The sequence below is a fragment of the Taeniopygia guttata genome, chromosome 7 (genome assembly GCF_048771995.1).
Source record: "Taeniopygia guttata chromosome 7, bTaeGut7.mat, whole genome shotgun sequence".
NCBI classification, from domain to species: Eukaryota; Metazoa; Chordata; class Aves; order Passeriformes; family Estrildidae; genus Taeniopygia; species Taeniopygia guttata.
In genome coordinates this window covers 37254889-37271366 of record NC_133032.1, presented here as the reverse complement: position 1 = coordinate 37271366, position 16478 = coordinate 37254889, and the positions used below count along the sequence as shown (strand labels likewise).

Genomic DNA, 16478 nt, shown 5'->3' with positions numbered 1-16478 from the left:
ATTTGATATATTAGAGTACTACAATGGCCAGGATGTTCCAGCTTTTCTCTCTGCTCAGTATTCCCTGAACCCTCTAATGCTAAAACCTGGCACTGCTCAAAGAAGCTTTTTCACCACTTTGCACCATCTACAACAATCATCACAGTGTGCCCAAGAACTAATAAGGGTAAAGACAAGTCTATGGCTTTGGGAGAAACATCAAAAAGATGCATTTTTTACTGAAAACACAGCTACAGGCTGATCAAACCACTCAACACCACCAGGAATGTTTCTAGAAACTGAGGAGCCTCTTTTGCAGGGAAATGACAAGTGGCTACTCCTCCTCTTCCCATCTCTACTACGAGGAGTTGGAAAGGTTCCTCCTTGATTTCTAAATATAGAGCTGGTGCTCAGAGTCTGCGTGATGGGTTTGTGAGCAGGACAGGATGATTTCAGACTGCAACAGCACAACTCAGGGCAAGTCCCAGCACTCCTCAGAGCCTCCCTAAGGTCACCACCCATGGGGACACAGCCCAAGAACCCGAGTCATTGAGCATGAAACACAACCAGAAGAGAAGTAGCCAGAGCTGCTGTAAACTTGATTATGATGGGGGAAAATAGGAGAAGGGAATTCCAGTTTATAAACCACAACATTACACTTCTGAGGAAACAAGCTGGACGTCCAAAGCATTCATAAAACCAGTAGTAAAATATTACGTTCCTGATCTTTAACTAAAAAAATGGACTCCCAACAGAGCAAACAACAAATATCTATCTATCAGTGGGGTTTAGGAAGTTTGCATTTATTAAAACCCCCTAGAAAACAAACCCCCAAAATGCCCAACCCCCAAACTCGATGTACAGGTCTAGCAAGTATGACAGCATATTTCTGTGAGCTCCCAGCTCCTGTAACCCTTCCATGTAGTAACTCAATAGTGCCAGGGACTCCTTGGTGTCCCAGGAGCCTCTCCCTTGGGGACACGTGTCCCATGAAAGCAGGATGACCCTGCAGCCCCTCCTGCTCCTCTCCAGCTCTGGGGAGCTTCTGCTGGCAAAGCCCAGTCCCGGTCCAGCATCCTGCTAAACTTTTGTTGGTGTCTCTGGGGTTCAGTGGAATTCCTGAGCAGTCGTTTCCTATCCCTTTGCAATCCCCCATAAACAGCTCAATCATTAACAGCATTAACAACCTGTGTACCACACAACAAACCCTTTATGGCCTCCTCTGTGTCTGCCCTGCTGCTCGGGGCTTTTCACCTTTTCTGCACTCCAATTCTTCTTTCACTTGGGGGTGGGGGAGAACTGGAGTATTTTTCAGTTAGGAGATAAAAAGAACAAAAAAAAAAACACCTCAAAGAAAAGAAGCCCCAGTCCTTTTGTTGTGCTCAGACTGATATTTTGTAAATTTGGTCTGCTCTCCCAAATTCAATCTGGCCTTAGAATCCAAAATGTTTAGAGACAAATGTTTCTTCACAAGATGCTCCCAACCCCCTACCAAATATTAGATATCACTTACTTAAAAATAGAAACTAAGGTCTAAATTAGTAAATTATATCATTGATCCAGGCCCTTCTATTTGTGCTAGGAGAGCTGTAGAATATATGAATTTAGTGGAAGTCTCAGTGCATAAAAAGTGACTATTCTGGACCCTTAGTAGAATGTGACCAAGGGTACAATTTTACATCAATTTTTATTTTCACTGTTTTAACTATGAAATTATCAGTGGACAAGAAACCAGAATGTTATCCTATGTACTTTTGGTTCGTTTCATGCTTTGTTATTCATTTATTTCTTAATAAAATGTCATTTTAAGATTTGGAAGAAGAATCAGGGAACTGCACCCATCTCACCTCATTATTGAAGGGTCTCAGGGTTTCTAACACCAGCATAAAAAAAATAAATTTACTCACAGGTTACATCCTTGCTACCACACTGGGTTTGCTCCTTCTAGATTTTCACACAAAGCAAAAATATGACCCTAAACCACCTGGACCTATCCCACCCCATCAGAAAAGTGTCCATGACCAGCAGCATCCTCAGATTAATTTCAAAAATATTAACAATTACATGTCCATGATTAACCCAGGGAAGCTCATCCTCTCCAAAGGCAGCTTTCCCTCAAGATGCAATTGTTCTGCTCATCATTTCTCAGCCAACTGCTCAATAAGCTGCATATTGAATGTGAGATGTCTAATGAGCGTCTCCATGACTGCAGAAATGACAACTTCCCAAAACAGAAGGTCTGATTCCCAAACTGCTGCAGTCTGGATAACGTTCACCTGCTGTCAGGCTGCTGGAATACTTCACTTCTCATTGCCCTGCCTAGACACAAGTGCAATTCTCCCATTGAAGTCTCATGTAAGACTATATAAAAATGTCTCTAGGATTTTATCTCTCTGATTTCCTCTCCCTACCACAGTCAGCATCAAGCAGCAGCCAGGCCAATACCCTAAAACAAGAAGCAATTTTCTGTGAGAATGACACAGGGGCCGTGCTCCTGATGCCTGCCAGTCTCCCACAAGTCCCAACTGGCAGGGACACGACCTGGCTCCACCTCCCACCCACACCCCGCTGGCTCCAGAGCGTTCCAGAGGCTCCAGGCACGGCAGCACAGCCCGTGGGTCCTGCTGGGAATGCTGCTGTGCCTTGGGCACACACCCAGCTGAGGGGCTCCCTGAGCTCACCCCCAAACACCCAACTCACCTGGCACAATGAACGACCCTAAAATAATCCCATTAATCCTGCCCAGCTCCTTAGGACAGGGGCCAGCTCCCAAGAAAAGTTTCACGGGTCTCCATAGAGAGCAGGGTGGGATGGAAACCCTCCCCTGTGGATGGATGTCCATGGAGAGCAGGGTGGGATGGATGGAAACCCTTCCCTGTGGATGGATGTCCATGGAGAGCAGGGTGGGATGGATGGAAACCCTTCCCTGTGGATGGATGTCCATGGAGAGTAGGGTGGGATGGATGGAAACCCTTCCCTGTGGATGGATGTCCATGGAGAGCAGGGTGGGATGGATGGAAACCCTCTCCTGTGGATGGATGTCCACGGAGAGCAGGGTGGGATGGATGGAAACCCTTCCCTGTGGATGGATGTCCATGGAGGGCAGGGTGGGATGGATGGAAACCCTTCCCTGTGGATGGATGTCCATGGAGAGCAGGGTGGGATGGAAACCCTCTCCTGTGGATGGATGTCCATAGAGAGCAGGATGGGATGGAAACCCTTCCCTGTGGATGGATGTCCATGGAGAGCAGGGTGGGATGGAAACCTCCCTCCCCCCAAAACCCAACTAATGTGTTACAATTAATCTGTTGTGTTGCTATCATTTTTCCTTAATGATCCTAATTCTAAAAAAATTAATAATTCTGTTAAGATGGCTATTTGAACACACTGAAATTCACTTTTTAACCTGCGTGCTCCAAACTCTCTCACACTGCAGCCCGAGGAGTGCAGAGTAAAACGAGATCTAAAGCAAAACCAGCTCTGAATCAGGTTAAATATCTCAATTTCCTTCATGCTGGAAGTTCAGTGTCCCCTTCCCACCCTGTCCTCCTTAACCTGCTGCTGCCTGGAGATAATCTCTGCCAGGCTTCCCTAGTTGCTGACACAGGAACCTGTGTGAGCACACTGAACTACTTCCTATTCTCCTTGAAAAGATTTAATAACCTACAACTTTCCTCCCTGCCCTACTTGGAGTCTATCATTTGCTTCCCTCTCGTATCGAATCTGCTAAAATAAAATTTTATAGAGTGTCAATTCAACAAAGGCAAAACTATAAAGTCTGTTCTGACAGCTTCCTTTCTCCAAAAAATTTAATCAAAAAAGGAAAAAAAAATTTCTTTGCCCTTGAGAAGATGAATTGAATAGCCTTAGTATTCTATAGCTGTATTTATGAAAAGCTTTTGGACACTAAAAGTCTCTCCAGAAATGGGGAAAGTATTTTGCTCAGGTCATAAAACTCCTTTTTTCATTGCACAGAGAAAAATATGCTGCACTCCACTATGAAACATCAGCTGACTTCTGGGAGAGGCACCAGCCCCATCCAGCCCAGAGGAAGGGGTGCCTATGGGATAACAACCCCAAAACCCCAAAACACACAGAAAAAGTAACTGCTCCTCTAAACCTGAATAGATTTCTGTCCAGAAATACATAGTGCTCTGCCCAGACATTAACTAAAACTTTTTGTACCCAAACAATGTTATTAATATTTAATATTATTTATGGCAGCACCAAATCACAGGAAATAATAGTAAAAATTGAAAGAATGTATCACTTTTCTACATAAAAATGTGAAATAAAGTAAAAATCATGTAAAAGTAATGAAAAGCTCCCTGGCTATGAATGAAAACAAAAGCAGCACTTTGAATAACTCCATGTATTTCCAATTTAATATTTTATACTGGAATGTCGCGGGAATTTTTTATTTTCCTCACTTTTATCCAAAACATTTTAGCTTGATTTTAAATTTTTGTGGTTTAGAGTAATGAGAAAAACTTGTAATGAGCAAGATTCTGAGAGATTCATGCAGAACAGGTAATTTCACTTGGTTCAAGCCCCTCCCAGTCTGTCTGATGTCAAAAACTCAATTGACTTGTGTGTTACTATATAAAAACCTAAATAAACCCCCAAATCCTCTCAAATCTGGTTTAAAAATTATAACAAATATTAACATATTTTTTATCAGACAGTGAATCACAAGGAACTCATTGCTGGTTTGCAGATAGTTTCATTTCAGCTGATTGAACAAATTCCTTTTTCTTGCTTGTGATGGAACTACTGGAGAATATTTATTTAAAATACACAGCTGTGGTAATTTAGAGGAAAACCCAGTATTTTGGGAAAGATTTGGGTTTTGGATTTTTTTTTTTAGGTAGAACAGGAAAGAAAATTAAAATTAAGTTAATTTTTAGTAAGCTCCAGCCAACCAGAAGCTAACACAAATTAATATCAGTACTTTGAGTTTACATTATCCAATAGAAATTAAATTCAGAAATCAGGTTTCTGCATTGATAAGAGGTCTGCTCATCCTAAATTATCACTTTTCTTTTTTTTTTTATTCTTTATGGAACTGTGACTGTATTAGGTCCAAAATAATTTTTACAGAAGACAGTGACAAAAAATTAAAATACCATATAGCTCCTGATATTTTATACATTACAATAATATCAAGGCTCTGGTTATGATTGGCAAATGCACAGAAAAACAGAGAGACACAAAATCATTTAGTCAGTCCTTGAATTCAAAGGGATCAGAGAATAATTCTTAGAATGCAGATTGTTTAATGTTTACAAAATCAACACATCTGGCTCCTTCTTCTGCTGAGGTTCCTCCAAAAATTTAGTTCCTGTTTTTATTGAAATATTTAAGCACTGGAAAGAAACGGAGTTATTCAAGAGAAACTCCCTTTCCTCACTAAGCTACACTGAATTTATTTCATCAAAACCCTGCTTCAACCCATTATCTCAAAGTAGAAAATGCTAAATCATATTAGAGCTCCTGTTTAACAAAAGAAGAAACTTTTCTGGCTGTATTTAAAGGGAAAAAAAAAAAAAGTTTGTCCCTGTATATATGCTTAGAAACATTTCTTCCAAAAAAGAGGAAGACACAAGAAATTTAAAGATGAATTTTTATATTTGTTAGAATTATAAATTATGTTGGTTTTTTTTTTGGTGGAATAAATTCCTAAGCCTTAAAACTCCAACAGATAAGAGTTAAAATAAAGAAGTTCAATTCTCTACCAGAATGCATTTGCTCAAGTGTAAAGCTAACAAATGCTAAAATTTTTGGCAACACGTCTGCATTTCTGAATCATTAGGTAGTCAAACTATTTTTTGATTTTGCTTGCATGATGTTGGATTAGAATAATCCATATAAATCAGTGGTTTCCCCTGCCTAGGAATGCCGTGTCTGATGGCAAAAGGAGGCACAGAAACACAGGGAGGTTCTGCAAGACCCAGCAGAGCTGAGCTGCCTTGGATGTGCAGCACTGGATTAGGATTGTTTACTCAGGGGATGAGCAAGGAGAATAAAGTCAAAGTAAACACAACACAGGCAAGGCATGCACAGCATTCCAGCCACCCTCTCCAGAGTGGGATCTTTCCTAGGGAAAACTCAGCCATGGATGAGCTGCCCAGGAGAGCTGGGAGCAGAGCAGGACCATGGTGGGACAAAGGAGAAGCCAGCTCCAGTCAAGGACTGAACTCCTGGAGACTTCCCTCCTGGAAAACCAAACATCCAGGCCAAAGTCCTCCAAGATGTGAAAGCGTTTCTGGGGCACTGATACAGGTCCTGATGATGCCTCAGGTTTGAGTTTTTATATTTTCAGATTCTGCGCTGCTTTAGTGTCTAAGTCTAGGCTTCATATTAGGAGATGGTGAGCTCTCTTCACAAAGCAGGGAGACAAAACAATTCCTGCTCCACTGGGCACCCAAATGATCCAAATCTCAGCCCCAAGAGCACAAACACCGTGGGCTGGAGAGAGAAAAACAAGCAGGGTGGGACTGCCTGGGCTAAAGCTGGAATGGGACAATGAACTGCAAGGTGCCAATGGAGCAGAACTGATCCCAGGGAGAGCCCCCGGGAGCATTTTGGGACCATTTTGGGTTGTGCTACCCAAGGTGAATCCATCGAGGCCTCCTGATAAATCCCTGCTTTATTCTTTAGCTCTGTCCAGCCTCTGTTCTAGGTCAGCGTTCACAAGACATCACTGGTCTGAGGAGCAGCTCAGCAGCAACTCCAGGCTCTTCCAAGTTGAGGCAGCAACAGTGGCAATATTATGGAATTATTTATACACTCACAGGCCTGTTTACTTCCCTTTTTAAATCATTCTGAGGCTGCTGGATGTAAAGGCTGTGATTAAGCAGCACTTTCTGGTTAATACTGTGTGAAAATATTCTTGATACTTGTGGCTTCAGCAAGGCTGCCAGGTGGGTTTTCCCATCAAGAGCCTCCAGCTCCCCTTCCCACCATATTGTGGATCCCAGGGCTGGAGCCCCTCTGCTCTGGAGCCAGGCTGGGAGAGCTGGGAATGTTCCCCTGGAGAAGGGAAGGATCCAGGCAGAGCTCAGAGCCCCGGGAATGTTCCCCTGGAGAAGGGAAGGATCCAGGCAGAGCTCAGAGCCCCGGGAATGTTCCCCTGGAGAAGGGAAGGATCCAGGCAGAGCTCAGAGCCCCGGGAATGTTCCCCTGGAGAAGGGAAGGATCCAGGCAGAGCTCAGAGCCCCGGGAATGTTCCCCTGGAGAAGGGAAGGATCCAGGCAGAGCTCAGAGCCCCTGGCAGGGCCTGAAGGGCTCCAGGAGAGCTGGAGAGGGACTGGGGACAAGGGATGGAGGGACAGGATCCAGGGAATGGCTCCCACTGCCAGAGGGCAGGGATGGGTGGGAGATTGGGAATTCCTGGTGGGAGGGTGGGGAAACCCTGGCACAGGTTCCTCCATGGCTGCCCCTGGATCCCTGGAAGTGCCCAAGGCCAGGCTGGATGATCCAAGCATGGAATGGGGTGGAATGGGATGAACTTTAAGCTCCCTTCCAACCCAAACCACTCCACGGTTCTCTGACCTGCTCCCCTCTGTTGAGGCAAACAATTTACACACACCCACAGCCCCCTGCTCCCCAGATTCCCCTAATTTTCACTACAGCCCTGACTAACCCTGCCCCAAAACCAGCTTTGCCTCATCCCCTTCCCTCCCTGCTCCATCCACATCCCCCTTCACCGCTCCTGACCACCAACCCCTCTCCCCAGCCTCTGCTCTGAGCGTTTCCCCATCATTTCCTTCCTCCCCTGAGGTGCTGCAGCAGCTTCAGTGAGAGCTCAGTGTTAATTGGGAGCCCTGCTCCCCAACCCCAAAGCCACAGAGAGCAGCAGCAAGGCTTATCCACAGGCTGCACCTTGCAGCTCCACCCAGCTCCCCTTCCCCTGAAGCAGCTTCACCATCCTGTGCACAAAAATCAAAATATTTCAGCCTAGTGGATGCATTCCCTGAAGTTTGATGGGTTTTTGTGTGGGTGATAAACTTGCTGTCCCAAAAACATGCAGACAATTCACAGGGCAACTCGGAGTTAGTAAGTTGTCAGGAATGTCTATTGGGGCACAATAAAGTAGGTGAGTAAAGCATGAGTAAACAACAGGAGAGTCCATGCAAATTGAGGACGGAATAATTACGGATTACACTGGACAGGATTAATGCAGAGATTAAAAAAAAACAGTAATTATTTGGGAATTTTTGATTAATATCCAGGTTCACAGAACCTAATCCCAAAATCCCACCTGCCTGTGAAGACCTCTGAGCATAGGACAACCAACTCCCAACACTGGGATAATCAATAAAAACCTCTATAAAGAGCTTTCTCTCAAGACAACAACAGGAGATACCTTAAAATATCCTCAAGTTAAGGTTCACCATCAGCAGCAATTCAGTTTACATTCACCACCATTGTACTGAAAATTCTCCTATATTACAAATGTATTTGACTACTATCTACCAAAACATGAACTAAACAGCATTTCATTTTTTCTATAATTGCACAAAAGTATTCCAGACTCACATATACCATCAATGAATTCCACACAAAGTATTATAATTATTTGCAATAATTAACAAAAGCTGAATATTAATAGTTTTTACTGTTTTTTTGAATGCAGTAACATTAAAAATCAGAATGATCTACTTCCAACTGTTCATTTATGGAATAAGTGTGTCTCAGGCTGTTGTATCAAACCCGTAACATTAAAAAAAAAACCTGAATAAAGTTAAACTTAGTTTTATTTAGCATAGATCAATACTTGGAAAAAAGTTGATCAATTCTTTTTGATTTTTTTTCTTTGAAAATTAAAAAAAAACCCGTAACAACAGGCTCTCCAAAGTTTCTCTATTCCTTCTCTGACAAAGCAAAGTTATTAGTCTGATAATTATTACTTAGAGAAAAATAATGCTGCTCTTACACATGGGAATACTTTTACTGGCATGTATGTTCCTTTAAAATAAAAATGAAAACTAAAACTGTTGTCTTGATTTTCTGTTCATTTTTAAGTTCCAGGGACACACTCCTAAATTCTACCTCCCCGTGTGCCTGCAGATGCTTAGCAGGACTCTTCCATCAAAGGACCTGAGTTCCAGGAGGTGATGGAGAACTGATCCCAGCTGTGAAGTTTGCAGGGAAAGCAGCACAGGGAGAATCCCAGGAATCCCCAGAGTTCTGGGAAAAAAGCTCCAGGTGGAAGGTCCCCAGGAACCCACAGGGCAGCTGATCAAGGAGCTGCCCAATTTGGGGGGAGCATTACTTTGTTACAAGTTTTGTTCCCCAAGACCTTTGTGAAGTTACAACTCATAAAAATTCAGATTTAGGGCTTGATCCTAACCTAAGAAGTTGATAAATATTTCAGCAGTGAAAACAGAATAGTCATTATTACTGTATTTATTTTTTTTTTCCCCTTTGAAGATTTCATATCTACATTTTTACTAGTAGAGTCTCAAGAGTAGCAACATTGGCTAGCTATTTCCAAAAATTAAAATCACCCACACCACAGTTTTTAATACCCAGCTTAATGCCTGAATTAACATATTTATCAAAGAAAAGTGGGATACAACAGCTCCATGATGTCCTGAGAGTAACACAACTTCCAGCAAAGCCCCAGCAGCACTGCAACGCTCCAGCCAGGGCACCCTGCACAGATGGACAAGACATTTTTAGAAATGAATCACGCTGCAAATGATTGGACTAATTTTAAAACAGAGGTGAGGAACCAATAGCCTCCAGCCCAGATATGGTTTGCTTCAGCTGGCCCACAGACACGGCCCTGCTTTATTATTTAATAACACCCAGGCAACTTCAAGGGGAGCCACGTGTGTTTTAAAAGGCTCCAACAACTCACAGATTTTTAAGGACATGGCCCTTCAACTCAAACATCATTCCCAAGTTTCAAGTATTACATGGAAATTTTGGGTTTGGTTTTTGGTTCATTTTATTGTCCATTCTGGCTACCCTGAGCAGGTGGGATGATCTTAGGAAAAAGCCAACAGTGCTTTGAGTCTGTACAACACAAGGGGTGTGGTAGAAGGATTTTGATACCTGCTCTGACACTCAGCCCTACTGCAAACCTTGAAGAGCCACAATCCCAAACACAGATCCCAGACTTTCCCAGGGCAAGGAAGCAGTGAAAGGAATTTCTGGGGGGAATCACAGGCCACTGCTTGGCTGTGATCCTTGCTGCAGCTCCAGGCTCAGCTCCCACTGAGGTTTGCCATGACCGGGGGCTCCAAGGCCATCAGCACAAACAAAAAACAAACCCTTCCCCTGGGCTCCAGCTCCCAAACCCAGCAATCCCCTGGGAGTCATTTTAAAGTCATTTTAAACCTATCCTAGCATAGTATAAATGGGGAAAATTCATATTTTCTGAGCAAAATCACTGCTTTCAAAGGGATCTATTCCTTGAGAAACATGGGATGGACCTTCCAGAGACAACTAAAAAACCAGAAAACCTTACAATATTTGCCATTCCAGGCAGGCACGTTCAGAAAAAACAACACCACATTGCATCACCAACACATCCACCTCTGAAATCTGATCCAAGCCTCTTCCCCATAAAGATTACGAGGGAACAACGTTATCCCTCTCCTGCCCCCAAGCCCCTAAAAGACAAAAGGAAGTTCTGTTCTAAAAAACCAGCTCACTACAGATTCCTAACTACTTTGTTTCTTGAATCAATGATCTCATTTGTTCACTTTTGCAGTGTTTTCTTCCAAAAATAGCAGATACTAAAAAATTATTCTTATTTAGAGTTTGGATGAGAGGATACAGCATAATTTTTTTTTATGCTTCTCCTCTACACACAGTTAAAATCAATAAAATTTATCTCCTTAAATTGACAGTGTGCTTATGTTAAAAAAATTAAATAGATGCATAAAGCTTCATTGCATCAGTCTTAAAAGTAAAAAAAAAAATAAATTAAATGAAATACATTAGGGACAAACACAACAAAAAAATATAAGGATATGTTTATTATTTTCATTATTTCTGGTGTTTTGGTTAGACTGAAGCTACAGCATCAGTCTTACCAAAACATATGAAATTTGTGCTCATTCTGGTGGGCCTAGTCACCTATGTACATATATATATAAATATAAATATACATGAGGTAGACATGTAAAAGCTTCAAGGATGAAGCCAAACCCAAACATTTCACGGATTTTGATCAAACCTTTAATTTGTCACAACAGATAATCCTAAATAAAATGATGGCAATGATCTACCAGAGCTTAAAACCCAAGTCTAAAATTGGCCAAGTGAAATTGAATTTCCATGATGGTTTTACAACCATCAGGCAGCATGAATGGAAAATTCTGACTATCTGGATTTCTGATATGTAGGCCCAGGTTGTAGCTGGCCAAATTTTCTCCTAATTTAGGCTGGGTTTGTTTCCTTTGGCAGTGGGGTACAAGGCAACATTATCTCGTGCCTTCCTTGATCCAAACGTTGGGAATATCAGCATTTGATCCAGCAGGATTTGTTGTGCAAACAATTGACAACTGTTCTGCTTCCCTCACTTGGGAATTTTCCTGAGCGAGGCCACGCCACTGATGCTGCAAATGAAGGGCCCTCATATTTCAGATGCTATTTACATTTCAGATTACTCAGACACCAAAATAATTCTGCATTTAATGCCACTGAAAATGTAGACTAAGCAAAAATTATGACAATATATGTTTTTTTTTAGCCCAAGCTTCAATTTTACCTCATAGCAAAGTAATGAATTAATATATTGCTTCTATGAGTTTTGGTTATCAGATACTGTGGCAGGACGAGAATTTTTAAATACTGCTTGCTTACTTTAAAACATTTTCTGGAAAACAAAAATATATAAAATAAATAAAATAAACAGCTCATTGAATTTAACCAGAGTAATAAATGAACAAATAAAGATTTGCTTAGAAACATAAAAAAGAATTTTCAAGCATTTTACCACTTCATTTTTAAGCACATTTAAAGCTCCTGAAATAGAATATTTCAAAAATAAAATAAAATAAAATAAAATAAAATAAAATAAAATAAAATAAAATAAAATAAAATAAAATAAGAAAAAAACCTTCAGACAAATAAGAAATGTATCTTGGGCATCTCCAGCTCCTGGCTAAAGAACCAACAACTAACCCCACTGCAGGATTTGTTCCTCAGCCATTCCCATGGGAAGGATGGGAGGCAATGGAGATTTTGGGGCTGGGAACACCTGTCAGGCTGCAGATAAACCCAGATGACCAACTCATTTCACAGAGCTCTATGAATAGCCATGGCAGGGCTCTCACTGATTCCTGCTGCCAGCCTGGAGCTGAGGGGCACAATGCAGATCCTGGGAGCCACAAGGACCTTAAAGCAGCACTGGAAAGTTCAAATCAGCTGATTTTTACTGCTTCTTGTACATGATCATTTATATATTTGTATATATGTGTATTTGTGTATGCAGATAAACTCATTTGCGTGTGTACTCATACACTTTTTAACATTGTAGTCCAAATGATTTTGACACATTTTAAAATAGTACCAAGTCTGAACTCCCTTCTAGACAATTCATCAAGAAAATAGGAATTGCTATAATAAAGAACTTGAAATTCAAGAGAAGTCAGCACTTCTCAATTTCTTAACTGCTGCTTTTTGTTTTATTCCTTCTTTGTTTAGCTCCAGATAGGCAAAGAAAGATTAAAGCATCCTGAAAGCTCTTTCCAATGCTCTTCCGAAATTTCACCCCTAACACCAGCCTTGGTCCCTGTGCAGGCCCATTTGAAACTGATGGAGCAGTATTATTCCACCTAATAGTTCCAAAAATAAAAACAAGGAAAAGCCAATGAGAACCTGTGGTTTCCAACGTTCAAGTAACTCTTTAAAAGAATAAGCAGGTCCTTAATGGCATAAGAGCATTAAAAAGGAAATAAATGTATCCTGTATATTTTTATTTTTGAAAGCAATGGTAATTCTGATTTCCACTGGGACAGAACAAGAACCAGCACAGGGACAACCAAACAAACTTAAACCCTGAGACAACCCAACAAGCCTGAAAGAACAAACAGAATTCCCCGCTTTCCCAAAGTTTTGACAGGATTTTTGCAAAGGAAGCTCAGCCACTTTCAAAAATTTGTGTCCCTGGCCATGAACAGATGAGACTGAAGTGCTTTGTGTACGTGGCCTCTTAAGCCCATAGAGAGACACTGGGACATTAGTGGGGCTCCAGATGGGCACGGAGGGCCTCCCACCTGGCCTGCTGCTTTCCACAGGGAGCATCCACAGGGAGCACTGGCTGCTGATCCAGAAACTCATGGTGGACCTACAGACTGTATTCCAGCCACTGAGCTTCCACAGAGAAGGAATAACCATGAGAAATAGTAGGGAAAAAAAAATAAATCCACAGAGAAAGCGAATGCAATAATCCAGCTGAATCCCAAGGAGAGGCCTGTGACTGATGCCAGGATCTCCAGTGCTTTTGAACAAGGAGAAACACTGATCCCTCCACAGCCCAGGAATGAAATGACTGCAAGTTGTACGAGAAAAGTTCAATTATTGAAGGTATTGCATCATAAAGATTCTCCTCAAACATCCGCCTCCCTAATCCAAACAGAGACCAACTCCTGTGTCCACGAAGGAAGGAAGGCACAGCAGCAAACTCCACAGAAACATTATTAAAGTCAGGCCTAAACAGCATTTTATGCTCAGCACAGCCATGGCAGGTCCTTGCTAATTCCAAACTATCTGTCCTTAGAGCCACAGACCCAGAATACAGCAAAATAATTATTAATTCTGTCCTCAAAGATAAAGATCTGGAAAATCCGCAACAAGTTTTCCTAATAGCAATCAGCACCTGTAAATATCTTGATAACAGTAGCAAAAAGATCTTAGGAACCGAAATACAAGGAAACTGTGTTGCCTTTTAGCTACAGATGTTGATAATCCACAATCTTTCCAAAAACAGGTTGAAACATTCAATTCCTTCAGTTCTTGGAAGGCTGTGACAGCAGCCAGAAGCCCAAAATTTGCCTGAGACCCCTTTGTGCTAATCCTGCAGAAATGCAGGAATTGCCACCCAGAATCCCAGTCCCAGCAGTGCTTCCTTCAGAGGGCCCTTCCCACCCCAATCCCACAGCTCTCCCTCCAGCACAGACGTGGCTGCAGGACTGCAGGCCTATGGAAATGAAGGTTTATCAGTAATTTTATCTCTAGGATTTAAAGCAAGAAAAAAACCCTGAATTATTCTGCCCAGCTTCAGATTCCTGTTCAATTTTACTGTGTAACCATATTAAACCAAACCATAGGTACTTTAAAGGCCAAAACACAAGGAGATGGTTAAATCCTTGTAATAATTACTGTATCACATCACTGTGGGATGTGGAAGTTGGGGGCAGAGCTGCAGCTCTACATACATGGGGAATGTAATCCTGCAGCCACTATAGGCTTCCATGTACAGAGGAAAGCAGATCAATGGGATCTCAGGCTGAGAAAAGCAGCACTGTCATGAAATAAAATCGTGAAATTATGTCCTTCACTCTTGGACAGGCTTTTGCTGTCCAACTCCTACCTGTAGTAAACTAAAAGGCAAATCACATGTTTAAGTCATGGGTGTTTATACACAGATCTGCTGATTTTGGGGATTGTCACTGTTGAGATTTTTTTCCCCACATGTTTAAACCCAAAGTTATTACAAGCAAAAAGAAAACTAACTGCAAACTATTAGAAAGAACTACAGTTATGGCTGTTGCCTCCAATTCTCCATCACAACATTGTCCAGTATCAATCCAGCTCTGTCTTCTCCTGTTCCTTACACCCCATCAAATTACAGCTCTCACAAACCCTTCCCAGCCCGACCCCAAAACTGCTGCTTCACACCAGACACGTGGGTACAAATTAGAAATGGGAGACAGCCCAGCATGTCAGAGGAGCTCTTTCTTGTGGGCATCCTTCAGCATGAGGCACAGTGACACACATTCTCTGCTGACCACCATTTAACTGGGATGCCCCTCTGGAACACACACTCATGGCCTACTCCGTGGTTCTGCACTCAGCACTTAATAAACCAAAAATAATAAGCCCAAAATAAACCAAAGCACTCCAACCGTCTTTTGGAAATTACAGAGGACATAATTAAGCCCCAGAAATAAGCAGACAACAGCAATTTCAATATAAACATCCTACTTGTGTAGGGTACTTTCTCATTTCAACTCCGTGTTAATGCCCCAACTCTTACTTCTGGATCCTTGCAAACATCTAGAAGGTTTCTCCCAACATTTCCTCGAGTCCAGAATTTAGTTTGACATTTCAAGCCATTACATTTTAACCCATTTCAGACGTTGGAACACGCAAGTTTCCCTCGAACCAGCAGAAAACATGGTCAGGTCAGTCCACCAGCAGCACCTGACCAACACCGTGAGCGGGGATGGAGACACTTGGCCTTCCCAGCAGAAAGCCATGGAAAAACACATCCCGACGTATATATCCCAACAAACCATTGACCAAATATAGCCGGGCACCACCGATAACCAGGGGCTGCTACCAAACCACATCCCAACCCTGCAAACACCAAGTCCAGCTCCTGGACTGTCTATCCCTGGGAAGTTCAGCTCGGGGAAAGGGTCTTTGTACAAGTGGTCTTTGTACCTTCACCACCGCAGGGGTTTAATAACTCAAACAATAAGTCAAACAACGGCCTGGAACCTGGGGGGGCAACGCCGGGGCTCCGTGTTATCCCAGGAAAACAACACTTTCGGGACTCGGCCGGGGCTCAGCACCCACAGCACCACCCCGAACTTTGCCCGGCGCCCCCGCCACCATCTCCCCCCTTCCCCTGCCGCTCCGGAGGGGCCCAAAGGAGCATCCCCCGAGCATCCCCCGACAACAAAGCTGGGGCGGGGGGCGCCGGGAAGGGGCCCCGAGTGACAGGCGGTGCCCCCCCGGGGTAAACAGGGGGTAAACACGGGGTAAACAAACACCCCCCCCCGCCCCGCCGCTCCCCCCGCACTCACCTCAGGGCCCCCGGGCGCAGGGAGGAAGGCGGAGACGCACACAAAGGGTAATAAAGGGGGAGGAGGAGGAGGGAGCGGCGCTCCGCGGGGCCGCCCCCAAGGGACGGGGGTGGGGGGGTGGTCTCGGTGTGTGTTTGAGGGGGGATGTGGAAGAAACTCCCCGGCGGGGCTGCGGGGGGGGCAGCGACTCGGGGCCCCCCGCCCCCGCCTCGGCGCGGCGCTGCTTGCTTCGTGTCCCTTCAGCGGCGCGAACAACCGGCCGTCCCGCCGCCGCCCCCCCCCGCGCTCCTCCTCATCGCCGCCGCCGCTGTCGGGAAGGAGGAGGAGGAGGAGGAGGAGGAGGAGGAGAAGGAGGAGGAGGAGGAGGAGGAAGAGGAGGGCAGGCAGCAGCGGCGGCCGCCACCGCGCATGCGCCCCGGGGGAGCTCGGGAGGCCGCGGGGAGGAAAGGGGGGGGGGAAACGGGGGGGGTGGGGGTGGGGGGGGGGGGGACGACGACTTCCCAC

The 16478-nt window shown here is 43.7% G+C and overlaps 1 protein-coding gene across 4 annotated transcripts in view; it reads right to left on the bottom strand.

Moving 5' to 3' along the window:
- Positions 1–16418, bottom strand: part of MBD5 (methyl-CpG binding domain protein 5) — a 118744-nt gene extending 102326 nt beyond the window's left edge. For all 4 annotated transcript variants that reach the window (XM_030278131.4, XM_072931749.1, XM_030278132.4 and 1 more), the window contains exon 1: positions 15975–16418. The gene's annotated coding sequence lies outside the window, so the exon portion shown is untranslated. The remainder of the gene's footprint in view (positions 1–15974) is intronic.
- Between the last annotated feature and the right edge of the window lie 60 nt (positions 16419–16478).